This window comes from Cupressus sempervirens, chromosome 4, assembly GCF_028749045.1.
Source record: "Cupressus sempervirens isolate cs-2001-9-10 chromosome 4, ASM2874904v1, whole genome shotgun sequence".
NCBI lineage: Eukaryota > Viridiplantae > Streptophyta > Pinopsida > Cupressales > Cupressaceae > Cupressus > Cupressus sempervirens.
In genome coordinates this window covers 101,695,356-101,713,779 of record NC_143121.1, presented here as the reverse complement: position 1 = coordinate 101,713,779, position 18,424 = coordinate 101,695,356, and the positions used below count along the sequence as shown (strand labels likewise).

Below are 18,424 nucleotides of genomic sequence, written 5' to 3'. Positions count from 1 at the left end.
GGCAATATAACACTTATTTTAGCATACTTATGTTGAGCCTTCTTCTATTTATGGAACCTATCTTCAATCCTTAACACAAGAGGCCAAATACAAGCAAATCTAGAAATATTTCCATCCTTCTCCCAAATCCATAATAAATTTGTCACCGCTTTTGTCAATTTTATAACACGTCTTCTTTAATGATCTTTTTTCAAGAATCACTAAGAACTGAGCCACACAAAATTTCTAAAATAAACAACATTTTTGTGCCAAAATGAAGACATGTTACTTGAGATAATATTAAGAGCTAGAAAATATTTATGGTTTTCTTCAAGTCCCTTCTTAAACCTGAAACACAAGTGTAATGACCAGGCTAGAAAATTTAATTCTCTATCATTTATTGTTCCAAGTTCAGTAGTTACCATCTTGTGAAGAAATAAATGACATACATTCATAACAATCATCAGGAAATGGTGACAGATTAGAACACATGCAAAAAATGATTATTTAGTAAAATAAGAGGTTCCTTTGAAGAAAATTCATAAGCAAGAGAGATACACACGCCATTGCTAGATAATGGTTTAGGGGAGCCTTGTATATCCTAGCAATCACCTGGAGCAAGACAAAACTAAAAAGTAGCAATACAATTGTTTGACTTCCAACAATACAAGAGGGAAAAAAGAAGAAGAAAAAATCTAACCCTTCAATGTTAGACAAAATGAGAAAGAAATTTGTTAATTCTAAATCTTAAAATCCATATTCCAAGCAAGAGCACTTTGACACAATATTTGGTAACCCATAAACACTCCAAGGAGAAGGTAAAATTGGGGTGGGGATGATACCCACGATGCTTCAGTACTACAGTAATAAAGTTGGCTTGTTATAGCTTACAATTGATCACTTTTGGTGATCTACTCTATTGGGAGTATGAAGGATTATTAGGTTCACCTTGTGAATGAATTTTACAATACAATGAAGTATGTACTCTGTTAAGAGATCTTACAAATTTTTGTTATGTCTGCCTTGTTAGAGGATTTACCTGATGCAATTGTTAGGATACAATTAGTAGGATGATCCTTGTTTGCAACTTAATTTTCTGATATAGATCCTTTGAACATTGTAATCGCTTGATAGTGATAGATATGTCTTTGCTCTACCCTTTATACTACTTGGTAGCCTTCTTACTTTATCTTCTCTATCTTCTTCTTGTATTCCATAGTGGCTTGCTTCACTTTCTTACATCTCTCTTTCATGTATTTCACACTTGTTCACATCATAGACAAAACAATTTGCCTTTCTTATATATCCATCAAACACTATTTTCATTCTAAATCAGCCCAAGAAATTTAGTGAGCTCAGGTGATACTTTGGCACTTAAGTAACATTGGATGCTTGGGTTATATTATGCACTCGAGTGACACTAAAGCATTTCTAACTTGAATTGGATGCTTAGTTCTTACTAAGAACTCGATGAACACTGAAAAGCCCTCCCCTAAAAGGAGGTAAAAACAAGCTTAAAAAAAACAAGGAAGGAAGGCCTCAACAAGACCCCCCAAGGACAACTTCCACCAAAAATGGCTCAAGAGACTCTCTCAAAACCATAAGTATAACTAGTCCCCCATGAGAGATAGAAAATACATCAAAGCCCCCCTAGAATAATGGAGCCCCTAGAGAAAGGATCAAATCAATGAAACTCCAATGCGGAGGAAACAACATAACAAAACAAGGGAACCCCTGAATGAGAGGGAAAACTGGAAGACCTAGTTGACGCTCAAAGGAGAAAATATGAGGATCCTGAAAGGGAATCCCCAAGGTAGGTGTGATGACATTGTCATGAATGTCCAATGTAAAATCTGCAATAGGTGCACCTGGAGGCTCGATGAATGGAGCTGGAGGATTAGGTAGAGTAGAAGGAGAATCCTCCTAAACAGAAAAAACCTCAACTGGATATGGTGTGGAAGTCAAAATAGGGATCTTAGGAATAATACAAAGGTTCAAGTATCTTGACTGCACCAAATGATGCTCCTATGAAAGAGAAGAAGTGTGCTCCAACAATGGAGATCATGGACCAAAGTGTGAGAAGGTGTAGAGGTGAGTGGAAGGATCAACTGCCCCTATAGCAATAAAACCTCCTGTTGCATGATCTTGAATGAAGACTAAATTTGCAGTGAACTCAACTGTCTTCCTTGATCCACTGTGTGTAATATGAGAAATTGAGAGAAGGTTTGTAGACATAGATGGAATATACAATACATCATTGAATATACCATCTTGGATGCGAACTGAACCTTTCTCGCAAACTGGTAGGGCAATGTTATTCCCCATGAGAATATGAGGAATGGGAGAAGCCTCAATAGTGGAGAAGACACCTTGAGAAGACGTCATATGGTGAGAAGCACCTGAATCCAGTTTCCAAGGGACCTGTAAAGGGGATGCAATGGAAGCTCATAATACATGACCCTTTCAAAGATCTGGTGTAGATGTCAAAGAGGTGGAAGAAGCCTAAAAAGAAGAACCTTGTGAGGTAGAAGAGGATGGAGAGGAAACAATGCTCTTCTAAAGGAGAGCTTGTAAATCGGCAATTTGTTTCTCATAGCCATCAAATCTCTTCAGAAAACAATGTGATTCATCATGAGATCCTTTTTGAAAATAGGAATAGGTAGGAGTCTTAGTCTTCTTTTTCTCCTTCTTCTTAGAAGAAGAGGATGAACCAGTAGAGTGCTAAGACTATGAACCTATATGTGAATCCATCTGAATGATCTTGGACTATTCCTGTGTCAGCCGATGACAAAATCTCTCAAATGACCTCATCTGATGTCTGTTACCTAAGGTATCCATAGTGAAGTAGAAGGTGGAAGAGAAGATCTGATACTGTCCTCACAACTTTGAGAGTATAAAAAAGATACACTCATCATCTGTTTTGTTTTTCCCACATCCCTGCAAAAGTGCACACAGAGATTTGAACATCATTAAGAAGTCTTCAATGGTGGGGAAGCTATTTGGTGACAAAGAAGTCAACTTTGCATCAAGCTAAAGTGCCTAGAACTCATTCACTGTGCCAAACAAAGTCTGAAATTTGGTCCAAATAGCCCATGGAGTGGTCAAACCATCCAAGTGAAACAATAGACTATCTGAAATGTTCAGTTCAATCAATCCCATGGCCTCATCCATTTTGTTTATGTGTTGAAGAACCTCAAAGGGGCACTATAGAATAGTTTAGTTCTCATCCAGACATAACCATAGGCCTCGTGACATGAGAAGCCTAGTCATTTGTGCTTTCCAAGTATGATAGTTGTGTGGCATGATCCAAGTCACAGAAGGATCCGACATTGAGAGAAGAAGACGAAAGTAGAAGGGTCTTATTCTAAAGTAAATTAAAGAAAAGAAAATACCCCCCCCACAATTGATAAAGATATCCTTCAAATACCAAATAAAACAACTATAGAAAGCACAAAAAATGAGAAAAGAACCTGGATTCTAGATGCGGAGAGGAGGAAACTAAAGTCTCTACTTCAACACCAAAAATAGGAGCTCAATATTACTTGAAACTGATTCCAGATCTAGAAAGTAGACAATAAATCACGCACTTAAAACAAAATAGCATTGAAATATGCGTCCATATGAGCCCGAATGAAGCCTTTGAGGGTGCAAAAAATGGGATTCTTGAGTTACAAAAAAATTTAGGAATAGAGATGTCAAATTTCCTGCACCAATGTGTAGATCACGAAATTCTACCCCAAAACAAAAAAAATTGCTCGAAAAAACGAGTCTGTATGAGGGAGATATTGCTATTTGAAAATCACCTCTGTAGTTATTTTTTCTAAATCTCCACCATCGCACCTCCAAAAAATAAAGAAAAAAGCCCAAAAAATGTTAGATCAGTTATGTCAAACCCTCTTTCTCCTTTTTCTCCAAATACTGAACAAGCTACAAAAAATCTAGCTCTAATACCATGTTGGATTTGAGCAAATACCCAAATCAAATCCATAAGCCCTCGAATTACCTACATGTAGAAAACCTGTCACAGAGAAGAAAAATATAAGAAGAGGCAAGGGTTTGGTCTAAAAATAAGAAAATTATGTTTTTAGATAAAAAATAAATTGTTGTACAATATGATATACAAATACACTAGGAGAGCCTATTTATAAAGGCCTCTAGGAAGCTTCTATAAAAAGCTAGAAAGTGCTAGGAGATAAGTTTGACAACTAAGCATACATCCACAAAAGGTGGATTATCCTCCATGAAGGCGAGAAGATAAGTATGACTAGGTAGGAACAAACTCCTGTGTTGTCAACAACTCCTAGACTACAACTAATAACTAAATTATGCATTAACCTAAGTAAACTTAAGTAAAAGAGTAAATAATAATTATTTACTCTAACAAGAATTATATATATTTACCAGTTGTATGTATTTATCAAAATTAATCCTAACAAAATTTAGATCCTTCTATCATTTTAGGCAACATATGAAATATAATTTAGAAGACTAATTTTTTTATAAGGTTTAGAGACCCAACAACAAATAGAAGTGTGTGTGTGTGTGTGTGTGTGTGTGTGTGTGTGAATCTATTTAGTTGGATTATTTAATAGCTTTTGAACTTTAAGAACCAAACCATCAATAATTCCATTTCACATAACCAATTGTAGTAGGGTTTGGAGATGGAAAACTAAAAAAGGTGTCTAGAGACTATTTAACCCAATTAATTAAGCTCAAGAGTGCACACCATCATGTTGGAAATATAAGGTAGGCTAGTTTACTGAGAGGGGAGGGGTGAATCAGGAACCAATAAAACTTTATCTTACTTCACCAATTAATCCTTTATATATTATTCTAATCTAAATGTAAGCATGAAAGAATGAAAGCAATAAAACATTCATAACACTTTGACACAAGATATGGTAACCCAAAAACCTTCCAATTAGAAAGTAAAACTAGGGTAAGGATGATACCCACAAGCTTTAGTACTACAGTATAAAGTTAACCTGTTAAGGCTTACAATTGACTACTTTTGGTGATCTTCCCTATTAGGAGCAATAAGGACTATGAGGTATGCCTTATTAAAGGATTTACAAACATATAATGAAGTATGCACTCAATTAGGATATTTAGAAGAAGACCGTTAAGTCCATCCTATTATAAGATTTGGCTGATGCACCTATTAGGATGAATTAGTGGCTAATCTCTAATATGCAACTCTAATTTGCTAAATGAGATTCCTTGTATTGCAACAATCACCTAACTGTGATAGATAAATATTTGTTGTCCCATACATTGCTTGTAGCCTTCTTCAATTCACACTTATCCACTTCTCATTGACACAAACTTATCTTTGGATATGAGCTAATGTATTACATTTATACAAATTCAATTCATTATCTTCTAGAGTCGACTACAATATGAAATTCATCATAATTCACAAAGTCATCCCAACTATTGTAACTTAGGTTCTAAAGACAAACTCAGTGATGTTCTGATACATGACAAACACTATCAACGCTCAAAATTTTTTGGCACTCAGTTGAAGTTGAAGCTTGCTCCATACTAATCACTCTTCAAGTAGCCCGAACTCAATCAACACTGTGTTACTTGGTGAATACTGAGAAACTCGATAACAACTGAATCACTTGGTTAACACTGCATGACTTAGTCAACACTAGATTCACATCATTAACCCTATGAGCTTGGTAGACATTGTAGAGCTTGGTTAACACTACAAAGCTCGGTTAACATTGGAGTCTCCATCACTTCCACTAAATAGCTCAGTAGACACTGCTACACTCGAGCTATACTGTAATCTATCTCTAATGCTCCATAGATACTGTATAGCTCGACATGAACTGCAAACTGTTTGTTTGGCTCAATAGCAACTGAGACACTTGGTTAACACTACTGGATGAATGATAAGATCAATAGAAACTATAGGGTTCAGCAATGTAATCATTTGATTAAATGTTGATTCACCGACAGACAAATTGACCTTAATGTCAACACATCCAACTAAGACAACTAATTGCCTCTTGGCTCACAATTGGTAGTAATATCCAACTAAGGAAATTCTCACCTAGGGTGGCCTACTAAAATCAAAGAACCTAGGATATTGAGGAGGGTTGTATGAGCCAATTAAGCCCAAGAGCATGAAGCATCCAACTAAGAAAATTGTCCTTTGGACCACAAATAGAAGGAACATCCAACTAAGACAATTCACCCTTGTTTCGTAAATAGAAGGAACCAATCTACTACCTCTCCCTAACAAATTTCCTTCCATTCACATAGGATTTCTTGTGTGAATAAAGAATAGATAAAATTATTATTAAATAAAGAAACATGTGAAATTTGCTAACTTTATTAACATTTAACTATCATTATTGCATGCAAAATACTTGTGAATGCACATGCATGCTATTTTTCCTTATATCAATCTAATCTGCTAGTTATACCCAGATATAAATATGTGTGAGAATCTTCTCTTCTTTGATCTTATCCTATTTTGGATGTTAGGCTTCCTTCCTTTTATTTCTTCCATAAAGAAAAGGGTCATAGTTTTTTGTTTTGAAATGATACACCTATTTGCAATTGTCACCCTTTTAAAGAGGCATAATTCTTCCTCTTAATTTCACTTGTTTCATCCTTGATTATATGCTAATTAAATATCTTTTATCCTAGGATCCCACTACCTTAGATATTCTTTTTATTTCTTAATTGGCTTCTTGAAGAATTTTTTGCTAAAATGATATCCTAGCTTAAAGTTATAGAAATCCTTAATTGATTTATTAAATGAATTATTATTCTCTTGTTTCATTCATCCTATATTTACTTAAAATGTTGCGATTTGCTTTATGGTAAGGCTATGACTATTTTCAAACTGGTGGTGGCATGACAACTTGACAGTGATAAAGAAATTAATAATTCAACATTATATCATTTATGTCAAATCATTACAAAATTTGAAAAAAGTAATTATTAAAATAGAAAATACAATAAAAATCTGCATCTTGGTCTTCATTGAAAGCATCCAGATTTAAATCGTCTCTTGGTTCAACATCAATTTAAGCACAAGCAACTGTAATGGCACTTCCATTATGTAGTTTATGTGGAGCCATGTCATCATCTAAAATGACCTTTGCAAGCTCTGTGTTACATGTATCCAAGTTGGCAAACTTAGGGTTTGTATCCCAATTCTTCATTACCTCTTGCTTGTAGTTATACCTTATGTGATGATCGATATAAGTTGGAATGAGCATAGATTAAATCTTTTTCATTCTTTGGAGACAATTCATTATGTTGAATTGAGTGGATAAATTAGTCTCTACAATTTTGTTCAATCAAAGAACTTCTAACTGTGTTTAAAATGAAGATAACATCTATACAACTAAAAAAAAGGGAAAATGGTAAGAAAATTATTTTATTCTAAAATGCTTATTTGTGAGAGGATTTTGATCACATGAGCTACAGGAACATATAATTTTTCCCTTGGAGGTACAACCATATATGATTGAAAAGGGTAACTACTACGATCTTGCAGGATATGAGTTTTCTATATTTAGTCCTAACATTTATAGGGTGGGAAATATGAACTATATTGCAAAGGATGACAATGCTTGGAGAGCTCAAGTTCTTGTTCCACACTCAGATTAATTTCAAGGTAATCACAACCTTCTGATTTATTTTATTGATTACATAATTGAAGCCCCAATGAGTATATGGCCAAATTAAATTGTACAAGCTTTGGGAACATAAAGTATAAATGACAATGATCTTTTGGTCAGTCTGGTGAACTCTCTATAGATGATAGTGAGGCATGCTAAAGTTCCATATGGATAGAAAGTAAACTTGTCTACAGAAAAAACAAAAATGTAGGCTACACAAATTTTGAGGTCAAGAAATTCTAGATTGTGATGAAATTATAGTTTATAATAGATTAAAAAAAAAGTGTATTTAGTTAAGAAAAATCACAAATGATAGGAGAATAGGAGAGAGTATACTCTAGAAAGTTGGAAAGTTGCAAGAGCCTTCCCTCTAGCATCTACACACAAGACCATGTTTCAAGTTGGAACTAATAATAGTTTGTGCTATTGGTGAAGTATTAATAGACACAAACCCAGAGCTGGGAATATCCTAAATTGATAAAAAAATATGCCTTAGAAGCATCATCTTTGTAATCTAGTTCTTCCAAATATCTATATATCTATCTTCTAATAGGAATTTTGGTCTGCCAAACTAAAATTTTCTTCGTTAGATAAATAATTCATGAAGTAGAAAACCAAGTATATAATAATAAACTGAAATGGAAATTGTAACCTTCTTCTTTTGACATTTTGATATTTAATAACATTTTATTTAACAACTTTCTACACACATCCATTCCGACATCCTCATTTTTCATCTCATAATGAGCATAGCTACAACTGAGGTTCAACCTCTACAATTTATAAATTATATTTTATAAGAGATGTCATAAATAACATACCTTATAATGGGATCATCAATGGACTAAATAGTGAAAGCACATCAATCTTTTACAATTTTTGTTAGGGTCTATATCTCCTCATAGATTTCATATTTCTCTATTGGAACTCATTAAGACTCGATAATCATCCATGTAGTACCACTATTATCCATCTACAGAGTGGAGAGCCTTGTAGTTATAATGTCATCCAACTCTTGCCAGCAACAAAACCAGCGGATATCAGTATTGAAAAAGAACTCTTTGATCTACCCCACCAACTCCCTATGGGGCCTTGGGGAAGGGTTTGGTAGCTAATGTTATATGAGTATGGGTATAAACCCAGTGATAGGATTGGGGCACCTTACAATTATATGGCTCTCGGTATGGCCTTATCTCCATAGCATGGACCTTATGATCATGGGAAAAGACTTTCCTTGGGGTGAGGTGTTTTTCCAAAGGAGGGAGCTAAACCATTAACCTCGACCCCAAGCAAGTCTTCCGGTCAAACCAACAATGAAGGAAGCCCAATCAAGCTTCATTCAGTATTTCAACATCTTCTCCCTTCCCCACTAGACTAGTGAAATCTATAGAATTCATGGTATTAGCCTGCTAGAGGTTGTCATCCCCCATGATGTTTAGGCAGTCAATTCCTCCATGACAATTTTCATATAAATAACCTATCAAATGTCTTCTCATAGATTCTTTTCAAATGTGGACACCAAATCTCCAATGACAACTCAAAATGCAAACATAAACAACTATATAAGGGGATCAATCGATACAAAATAATCTTACCGCAAATGGCTTTCACACACGTAGACCACATCCAACCAACTCCTTTGGCCAAAAAATAATTTTGATGCCACTTTTTTTCTTTTCTTTTTGATTATGAACTCAAATTGGTCAAAACTTTGACCAAATTGGGAAAACCTAATTTGGTCAAAATTTTTACCAACTCGAGCATAAAAATAAACATAAAATATTCAACAAGCTAATTAAGGGCTTCATCGAAATAAAAGGTCAAAAGTTGACCTATAATGTACTAGTGATACACACACAGACACATAAACATTTTTTCAAAAATTTAAATGTGTTTGACAGTATCTTTTATGTTTATTAATTGAAAATAAAATATTGTATTTTGATTTTCAACTAATAAAAAAATGTACAATCAAGAAGTCCATTTTAATTATTGTAAATTTTATAATGTGCTATAATAGATTAGAATATAAAGAATCTAAAATAAAAAATACTATCAATAAACTAATAAATTTTCAATTATAAAATCTTCTAAATAATTTATACCTTATATATTTCTATTTAAATTCAGCTCGTTCCAAAGTATTCAATAATCACAATGATCTTGAGGTAGTTGCATTCTTCAACATGACTCTAACTGTGTCTCTATTTCTATTGTTGTTGTTTAACTATATCTTCAATTGTTTTTCAAACTAGAATTGAAGAATTTAAAGTAAAATTCTAAATTGAACAAATCAAATAAAAAATAAAAAATATGCTTCATAAAACAAGGGTTATAGGGTTGCACAGTTCCTGCCAGTTCTTGCCAAGTGCTAGCAGGCAGTTTTTGAAAATAGGAGAACATGGAGGAGAAGTTAGAAAAGGTTATGGAGAGAGACACCAGCCTTGATAGAGATTATATGAAGGGTGGAGCTTATTAAAGCTCATTGTATGGTAGAGTAAATTATTTATCAAATTGTGTATTGCCAATGTCATCAAGCATGTCAAAACCAAAGAATTCTAGTAGTAATATTTAAGCAACCTACAAAAAAAGATCAAAGTCTTGAATGGAGAAAACCTAGAAATATTTAGGCCAAACATTTCTATGTGTTACATATATATTATGCCAATGACCAAAATCTTGATAATATCCTGGCTTCAAACTTGATATTAAAAAATACAATATATTAAGAAATATATTTGGAAGTGTTTCAAATATTCATTTTGAAATCAGTGTATGTTTACATAACAATTGATTTTGGAAACAATAATTTGAATGTGAGACAAATCCTTAAAAAAACTTATACCAAGGAAATTGATTTTTCTTTAAAAACAAACATAATAAAACACAATATGTGGATGAGAATACACTAGAGTCTAACAAATAACACCTCATGGCCATCTAAATTTAATGGAGCACTTACATTGAATGGGTGAAATAAACCAACTGAAATTGCCCAAAAGTGGTCATGATGTGCATCAACAATAAATGCCCCATTTAATAAAGAGAGGTTAGGATGATATGAGTGTCCTTAATCCTTATAATTATGTTAATTTGGAAACAAAACAACTAATCATATTTGCAGCCAGGCTTGTAATTGATGTTGTTGTACATAGATCATTTCGTGTCCAAGAAAGTCAATACTCCTTGATCCCTATTGTAGGTATTGCTTAGTGTAGGGGCTAGCGGATTATTTCGATCAACCATGGCTCCAACATTGGTTAAATATTCAAATAAAGAGAAGCCACACAAGCAACAAAATATCTATATATTAAGATCTAGACAACATAAACTATATTCTCTTTGCAGTAAAATTTCTTTCAGCAATAATAATAACTATGAAATAGTTAACTTCATGATGACAATGTGTGGCTCTCCCTTATGTTTTAGATTAGAAAAATGTGACACCATTCAAAAATATTTAACCTTTCAACAATGAAATACTACTAATGGCTACCAACTATTTAACTAGCCTAAAGCTTACATTATAATTAAATAAAATGAAGCCTTGTAGGATCAATTGCTACATTATATTTTATATAAGAATGCAGAAATTTAAGAAAAATGGTAATTAAAAGAATATTTTGAAGTGAGCTATTTAAGCCTTGCCAATGGCGTCTAAGCCTTTAAAAAAATGATTATTCTATGCAATACTCATGACAAGTTGCTTGAGTTCAAGTTGTGCCTCCTTTCCCTCAAAGCTCCATGTTTCCTCATCCTACAAATGAACACAAGGATAAACTAGATGTTAGCATAGTAAATTATTAAAAATATTTATTAATAATACAAAGTTATTATATAAAAGTGACCATTACAAAGGCTCTTATCAACCTAATACTAAATATTATTTTCAGCTCTAAAAATAACCTACAAACTGCCTATTATAGTATAACTGATCCAAAAAAAACTGCAAAATGGTTGGGGATTCAATTTTAAAAGACTAATATTAACGATCACAGCCCATGATTTTTTATAAAACTTTTGGGGATAATAAAAATTGTATTGCTACTTTTAGCCACCATTAACCTGATAGTATATAAGGAAGAAATGATGTAGAGAAAAATCTGACAAGACTAGGAGTACACGAGCATTAAGTAAATCACTCTTCTAGACCGTGTGAAAATCCATCTATCTTGAGCACGTCATGTACAACATCATTGTAATCCATTTACTCTAATTAAACATCACATTCAATATTACTCTAAAGTTCAAGCGTGTATTAAGGGCACTTTAGCAAGAAAATTGTCAAAACTAGATTCCAAACGGACATTGAAATTTACGCCTTCTCTTGCATGGAAAAATGATATTGCTATGCTACTGTAAATACAAACCAATAATAGTCTACCAAATTTGTATTTAATCAATTGTTGAGCATGTTTCTATATTTGACTTTAACAATCTAAATTAGCATTGGCTTAAACTAGTTTTTGATTGGTTGAGAAAGAGTGTTTTAATCACTAGATAAACTAAGGGTCTGTTTGGCTGTGGGAATAAGAATATTTATTCTAGAATAAAAAATAAGAAATAAAAATTCCTATTCTTGTTTGGTTCAGTCATAATTTGATGGGAATTCACAAACCCAAAAAATTATGTTTATAAAATAAATAAAACTTGAATAGGAATACACATTCCAATTCCACCTATTTGGGTGGAATTGCAAATGTTCATTTTTCTACCAAAATTGGAATATGTATTCCTATTCACAATTCTGATTTGTTGAACCCAAATGAAGAATTTAAAATTCTAAGAATTTACATATGCCTATTCCACTCATATTCTTGTTGTCAAACGAACCTTGAAGGCCTCAGCTATAGTTCCTGGAAGGAACTAATAAAGCTTGCATGAGACACAGATTAAAGACACATTCGAAAGATGGGGTTGTTAGTAATTTTTGTTGGTCTTAATGTACGAGCTTGTGTTGTATTCCCTAATGAGACATTTTATGACTTTACGACTATAACTAATTTTGGTTTGTGCTATTTTTTGTAAATTCTATTATCTCATGTGGACATTTCCTTGAGAAGAAAATTTACTATTTAAGAGTGCTATCTCTTATTATTATTATTATAATCACTCGTCAGGGATGCAAGACATAAAACATTTTCTAAAACCCAACTTGATATTTAGAAGTGTCAAATAGTATCACACCCCCTTGACTCTAGACAAGAAAATGATCAATAAAATTAAACCAGACATTAGCTTCTTTATAAATTGAAAATGAGATCCAATAGTCAGTTAAACTAGGATAATAAGAAGCACCATAAAATAGAACTAGCAATTAAGTTTTTAACTATTATGAATTTTTGGTAAAGGCTTAACAAAATAAAACTAGACTTTAAACTACAATGCATACCTCTAATTCTTAGAAGAATTGAAGTCTATCTTACCCCAATCTCGTCATTTTTGTTAGGCAGGACCTAGAGAAATCAAGCACTACCATGAAATAAATTAAGTTATTTCTTCCTTATAAAAAAAACATTTGTGCATCAATATTCCAATTGGAACTGAGATGATTATTTCTTTTTAAAAATTGCATCTCTCTTTTATTAGATAATTCAAATAATATTTTTGGATGCATAGTTTTCATATGGCTCTAGTATGTAGAGATATCATAAAATAATGCATGTAGGAAGTAATATATTTTATATTTGAAAGTGATGGGGTGAAATTGATAGTAAAAAAGTGGCTTCCATAAGCCTTCTTGTATTATATCATGTAGAAATGTATAATTACATATCAAGCTATTCAAATGATTAAGCACCATGTTTGCTTGATATTTGTGATTGGGTGAAATTATAGGGAAAAAAGTGGCTTGCATAATCCTTCTTGTATTATCTCATGTAGAAATGCATAATTACATACCAAGCTATTGAAATGCTTAAGCACCATGTTCACTGGATATTTTTCTCTCTGAGAGTAAAGATAAATTCAAGCTTATCAACCTAATTATCTATTAAATACTTTGAGCATGGAGACAAATTTCCTCATGTTTCTCTCACTAATTTGGAAATTATTGTTTGTCAAGATGTTACATATCTCGGTGACATTAGATTTGATTTGTGCTCCTCTTTCTTCCATCATTATAACTTCAATTGCTCTATTAATGTCATCCTTAGTAAAATATCCATCCTCTTCATTTCTTCTTACTTCCACCCCCACCTTAAGTTCTTTTACAATCTTTGCATTTACCCCTTGATCATATTGCATTGGAAGAGTTATGAGTGGCACCCCAAATCTTAATCCTTCTATTATTGAATTCCATCCACAATGCGTCAGAAAGGCAGCTGTAGAAGGATGATTCAAAATTTGTAGTTGGGGAGCCCAATTTGTAACCACTAATCCCTTTTCCTGTAAAGTAATTTACAAAATTAGAAGTGATTTTTAAGTAAAATATGTTATTTTTTATTTTGAAATAAAAATAGTTAATGGTGTTTTGACTATAAAAAAGGAAATGAGATTATAAAAGACTCAATATATTTTGTTCTCTTAGAATTTCTAGAAAGGTCCCTTAAACTTTCATAGTATGTATTGAAGGAATAGATTTCTTTAAAAATAAGATTTCTATATTTTACAATAATTAAAATGTTCAATATTTGTAATTTTTTTAATATATAATGTTATGAATTATTAAAAATATTTAGAATGTATAAGTCTTTACTAATAATTGTTATGATGTTGTGTAATATGTAGCTTTTTATTTGTATGGTTTTACCATTGTCTTTAAATAAATCTTATGTTGGTTTAAATAAATCTTATGTTGGCTATAAGCATAGAGAAAATATATTGTTTCTATAAGACAATACAAAATAACCAATAAAATAATAATATGTTATATGTAAATTTATAAAGATATCTTGATAAAATTTCTTTGATATATAGTTATTTGGAGACAACTTTGATGCAGTTGAGATGGTAATATTGATTATGTTAAGAATTCTAAACAACAGCCATACCTTAAGCATTAACTACTTAGGTGGGTGTTTTGTGGTCTCCATTTTTTAAAAAAGTTGATTGATGCATTTCTATAGATTAATTTTAAATTTTGTGTGTGCAATCTATTGACTTATTTTTAACATTTCAAACCTAGAATGATAAGCTAAAAATTATATTGTTGTTCATATAATATTTAGATATATGTTGAGCATTCAAAATTAGAGCCATAGATTCAAATTTATATTACTCATTTGATATTTTTATATATTATAACATATGTTGAATATTTTTTATGTTTGAATTTATTTTCAGAAATTAAAATATATTTGATTGTAATTTATATATTTAGACTGTTAGAACATTTTGTTGGTCTTAATGTACGAGCTCCTGGTCTATTCTATTTTATTAAGTCAATTGTAACTTGTATTATCTCAAACTTTGTAACCCACGTATACAACCGTTTTCACATTTTGTTTGTGATAAAAGTAATATCTATTGTTATCACTCGTCTGGCATGCAAGATGAAAAAAAACATTTTCTCAAAACCCAACTCATTATTTAGAAGTATAAAATAGTATCACATGCCCTTGCATCTAGAGAAGGAAAGGCTTGATAAAATAAAACTACTTGGTAGTTAAGATACCCATTTAAACTAGGATGACGAGAAGCATCATAAAATAGAATTAGGAATTGATACTTTAATAACATCATATATTTTACTTGTTTATAAATTGAAAAATGAATTTAGATAGTCATTTAGACTGGGATGATGAGAAGCATCACAAAATAAAATCAATAATTAATTATTTACTATAATTAAATTTTTTGTTAGATTGTCAAGAGATTATTTCCATCAATATTTTGAATCATCTGATCCATCATCTACATACAAAAGAATCAAATGATAGATTACATAATATGATTCTAAATGTTGATAGGAAAAAAAATCTTTACACAATAGATCATAGTGTGATTCCAAACAGAGGTTCCAAATAGAGTAACGAGAATCGCGCTGAAATCGCGTGAATCGCCGATTCAGCGATCAGATTCATGCATGCCAATTTTTTTGGTGTCGAAAATCGTGATCGGCGATTTCATCGGGTGAATCGCCTGTATCGGTGATTCACTCAAAAAATTGCCTGAATCGCCATTAGAAATCGCCAAAAACCGGCTGGCAACAACAAGCATGTTTAGTTGGAAATAATAAAAAAATCACTTATGTTTTTTGCTTTCTTTTTTACCTTTCCTCTTTGTTATAACCCTAAAGGGCCTTCTAATTGTTAAGCATGACTAGAGGAGAGGAGAAGAGAAAAGAAGAACCATAGGTTATATATTAGAAAAAAAAAAAAAAAAAAGACGACAAATGAAAAATGTTTAGAATGCATAACGGATGATGCCCAAGGGAAGGGAAAGACATAATCAGGTAGTAAAACATCAGCGGTTCCCAGAAAGAGTGTGGGATCAGAAGAAAATCACAAAAACACTGTGTTCCATGTAGTTTTGTGTGGGTTTCAGAGTGCTTATTTGGTCTTGGCGGCGAGGGCGCTGCCCCTCGACCCCGCCCTGTATCGGGACAGGGAGTGCGCCTGGGGCGCTGCCCTAGGACCTCGTGAGGGCGCTGCCCCTCGACCCCGCTGGGGGCGTTGCCCCCTAGATCCCCAGTCATTGCGGTTATCAGTCGTGGGAAGTCTGACCAGTTGATGAGACTTGAAGCTGTTGCAGGCATGGAGTGTCTGTGGTGGAGAGAACAACAGAGCAAGCCTTTCGAGAGGGGTGATATGCTTTGAAGCACTTGGAGTAGGTGTTGGATGTGAAGCTGTCTTATAAAAACTCTTTACCCCATGTGGTAAACACAAACTTCCATGTTTATATATGTTAAGTTTCAACTTCTATTTGATGATGTTATAGTGTGTTTAAGTTATATTCAATAAAGGGTGCATGAAATAAGTCTTAAATTGTTAAAATCTCTACATTTAAAGGGTTTTTTCAAATTTGCCGATTCATCGCTGATTCATCGGCGATTCACCCCCGATTCACGATTCGATTCGGCCGTGCCGATTCCGATACGATTCTGATTCTCGTTACTTTGGTTCCAATCCAAATCATGGCCAATCGAATTGCCAATAATTTCTCTGAATTCTAATTTTCTTTTAAAAAATTCAATAATTTAGCCTGATTCATTTTAGTTTCCTAGATCAAAACAATATGTGACTTATAGTTGTTAACGACCACACTTTAATAAGCTTTGCTTGGAAGGAGCGTTAAGGTTCCTAATATTCTTTATAATTCATTTTTTCCTCAAATACTTTTCAACAATATTTCATCCTTTTCAAGAATGAATAAATATTTTTATCTAATTGAAATAGCCAACTAATTTTTCTTTTTAAAGGTAGTGCCGAACTTACCTGATCTTGGAAGCCCGGCAGCCTGTCATTTCCGGCAGGCAGAACCCAGAGGAATGACACGTGACTCTCCTGCAAACCCATTGCAATGGCTTCAACCTCTTGGTCCGTTAAAACATACTCGCTGCCAAAAGCCAACACCACGACCGAACAAGCCGGTTGCCTATCGAGCCACTGCAAGCAAATATCACCAGCGGGTACCGGTGGAAGTTTAGGCACGAGTATTCCAATAGGGATCACCGGTCGCTTCCTCAGGCTCTGCAAATACTCCACGTACACACCTTCCAATTCGAAGCACGTGTTGCATGCAACCGCCCAACTCTCCCGCACGCAGATGCTGCTCCGGTCGGCGACGCTAAGCCCATCTGCAGGCTTCATATAGAACTCCACCGCCCTTTTCGCTTCGAATAACCGGTGGCGATTATCCGATGAAGGGAATCCCAGCGGCGGGATGGTCAGATCCCCGGCCGTTGGGTTTTCCGGCGAGGCGTCCAGCTGGCCCTGCGTAAAGCCGACGGCGGCCACTCCCATTGTGAGGAAGAATATGGTGCGGGCGGGTTTTGCCAGCGTGGCAGCCAGGCGAGGAGCCCAGTGCTGCACAAAATCGTGAATCACCACGTCTGGTGACAGCTGTCGCAACAGATCTCGGAAGGGCTCCTGCAAGAGATCCATGGCGGCAGCGAGTAGAGGCAGTAACACTGCCGACTCACCCTTCTTCGCAGCGTCTGCGGAGGACTCCACGCCAGCTGGCAGACCCTCCACGTAGGGCATCGCCAGCTGTACCAGCTCTATCTTCCCCGGCGAGTCCAACAAATGGGGTTTGATTCGCTGGATGTTGAGCAGGGTTGATACGAAGAAGATGCAAGGCCAAAGCCATGAGATGCAAGGCCTTTGGCGAGCTGAAGGAAGGGAGTAATGTGACCGTGGGCGAACCAGGGGAACATGACCACACTCAGCTCTCTCTTATTTCCTTCCGCCATTGTTGATGACCACCTTGAGTTTCAACACGGAAGTGGCTAAATAGCTTCTGTTCAGATGTACATTGCCTTTCAACACAGCGTCTAAATACACATACACATCATATACAAAATGAGTTTTCTTCAGCGAGACAAAATGTGCAAGTGGTAGACATGTTTATTTCTTTGTTTACATTATTATTCACTACTCATGAAACATGGGTCATCGAGTTTGACTCAAAATCACATAGTTAAATCCTGATATTCACATCACAATTTGACTAGCTGTGGAAATCATCTCCTACTTATCAATTGATGAGCTTAAGGGGCTTTCTAATGAATGGTTCATAAGGCACAACACTTGGTGAAGGTTTTGCAAATGGGGTTGCAAGCTTTGGGTTTAACTATGGAGGAAACTCCGTAGTTAAGCGCGCTCAGGCTGGAGTAGTACTGGGATGGGTGACCT

At 34.2% G+C, this 18,424-nt stretch overlaps 1 pseudogene; it reads right to left on the bottom strand.

The window, feature by feature from the left end:
• Window positions 1–13,613: 13,613 nt before the first annotated feature.
• Window positions 13,614–17,982, bottom strand: LOC149560139 (putative UDP-rhamnose:rhamnosyltransferase 1; annotated as a pseudogene).
• Window positions 17,983–18,424: the final 442 nt, after the last annotated feature.